The sequence below is a fragment of the Physcomitrium patens genome, chromosome 6, assembly GCF_059467195.1.
Source record: "Physcomitrium patens ecotype Gransden chromosome 6, ASM5946719v1, whole genome shotgun sequence".
In the NCBI taxonomy this organism is placed as follows: Eukaryota; Viridiplantae; Streptophyta; class Bryopsida; order Funariales; family Funariaceae; genus Physcomitrium; species Physcomitrium patens.
This window is the reverse complement of record NC_143415.1, coordinates 102501-105000: the sequence shown is the minus strand read 5'-3', so window position 1 is coordinate 105000 and position 2500 is coordinate 102501.

Sequence of the window (2500 nt, the reverse complement as noted above, 5' to 3'; positions counted from 1 at the left end):
GTCCGGGACTCGCGACGGGACTGGGACTCGCGCCGGGACTAGGGAGTCGCGGCGGGACAAGGAAGAGGAGGAGGAAGTCCGGGACTCGCGACGGGACTGGGACTCGCGCCGGGACTAGGGAGTCGCGGCGGGACAAGGAAGAGGAGGAGGAAGTCCGGGACTCGCGCGGGACGGGACTCGCGCCGGGACTAGGGAGTCGCGGCGGGACAAGGAAGAGGAGGAGGAAGTCCGGGACTCGCGCACGGGACTAGGGAGTCGCGGCGGGACAAGGAAGAGGAGGAGGAAGTCCGGGACTCGCCACGGGACTAGGGAGTCGCGGCGGGACAAGGAAGAGAAGAGGAAGTCCGGGACTCGCGACGGGACTGGGACTCGCGGCAGGACAAGGAAGAGAAGGAGGAGGTCCGGGACTCGCGCCGGGACTAGGAAGAGGGGGAGGAGGTCCGGGACTCGCGACGGGACTAGGAAGTGGGGGAGGAGGTCCGGGACTCGCGCCGGGACTAGGGAAGAGGAGGAGGAGGAGGAAGGCCGGGACTGGGACTCGCGGCGGGAGTAGGTAGTGGGGAGGAGGTCCGGGACTCGCAGCGGGACAAGGAGGAAGTCGGGGAGGAGGGCCGGGACCAGGAGTCGCGGCGGGGATAGCAGGCAGGACAGGGAGGGTGGGTGGTCTTCCACAAAAAAAAGTGTGTCTCGGAACTTCCTTAGTGCAGTAGGACGGGGGGGCCTGCCGAATCCCACAGAGAGTACTATGTGGGGAAGGGTTCCTCTGAAGCGTCTCGGGAAAAGTCGTGAGGGGGTGACGGTTGCTCGGTGCCTACGGGTCCCGACTGCTCGCTGCCTTCTTTGAGCCCAGTACCGACGTTCGCAGGGGGATACCTGGATACTACTGGGGTTACCTGGATACTTCTGGCGTGTTACCTTGGATCAGTGAGGAGTGGGGTTAGTTTCCCGGCGACGCGACCCTCTGAGGAGGTCCCGCGGAGGGTCGCCGAGTATTATATGGTGAGCTGGCTGTCAAGGATTGTGAGTCCCGCTGCCAAAATTTTTTTTGGTGCGCGGGCGACTGGAAAAAGAGGGTTGGTCTTGTGCCGATACGCGTAACGTCGCAGCGAGTCCCAAGAGCTAGTAACCATTTTTGGCGGGGGGCGATGGCCTCGGTATTGTCAAGCCATTCTCTCATTCATTTGGGAGGGTGGGGAGAAGTGTTTGCCGAGGCCGTTCAAGCTCCGCCTGGTCGACCACCACTGTGACCGCCACCGCGCTCGATCTCTATTGCAAGCTCAGGTGAAATTCCTGATAAACTTGGAGGGGTGTGGGACGCGTTCGCAGTGTGGGCCGAGGAGTCATAACATCCCAGGTCGGAATGTGAAAATGGAACTTCGAAACCGGTGAGAGTTCTCTCGTCGGCTAGGGGTTTCACAAAAGTAACATTTCTATAAATTTCTATCCGACCCCTCCATTAATTTGGAGGGGCGATGGGCCCCAGGATTGGACATACTTCTTGCTGATTTGTCTTTTGAGGAAAATCCTTCGCGGTGATGGTTACTTTTTCATTTTTTAATGTGTGTATCGGCCTCGTCGGTTTCTCTCTTTCCTGGTCACATTCCCGAAAAAGGCCGCAGCACCTATGATTCTCTTCCGGGGGTCTAACTCTCCCTCTCTCTCTATCCTTCTCTTTGTCTGGCTCTCTCTGGCTTCACTTTTTGTGGTGTGTGCCTCTGGGGGTCTGGTTGGAATTTGCCGTTGGCTTTTTGCCCTCTCTTTTTGCCTTTTATCCATCGCAAAGAAGGGTGTGTGTGTTCTCACCTGGGGTTGGAATGAAGGACGGGGAACCTCCTCGTCTTGTGAAGTGGGACCATCTTTTAGGATGATGGCTTTTTGCTGCCTGGTGTGTGCTTGGGTGGGGTTTGGTGGTGGCAGTCTACCTCTCCCTTTCTCCGGTAAGACCAGATGACTGGTTCGTCCGCTACTCTTGTGTTGGCCCTACCTTGGCCAACGGGAGTCGGCGACGCTCCAGACTGGATGGCATGATGTGGTGGTGTACCGAAGGGGGACATCCGAAGGGGAAGAGGGGCCGAGCCTCGCGAAACTTAGGTGTGTCGGGTTGTGTGATGTCGGAGATCCATTTTTTTGTGGCTGCCGTCGTGATTTCGCCCATCCAAACCTGAGTCGTTGCTGCGGACTGGAAAAACTATGGAAGAGCTGTTTGGGAAAGATTCGGGAGTTTGTTTTCGAAGTTACCTTGTTCGATCGATCTAGGATCCACTGTACTCGCCCACCAGAATTTGCTCCCGGAACCCCCCGATCAGCCAAAGCGGGTCGGGGGGCCTTGGTTCAACGAGGGTTACTCCATATGCTAGCCTATGTCAATATAAGGTGCGGGTTAGCCGTTTCTCCCCCACCGGACTATTGCTTAAGAAGTGGACTATCGACCCCCCTCTCCGTCAAAGGTTTGGGGGCCAGGGCTTAGAATGTACTTCAGGTGGTGCGGAGGTAGGAGGCG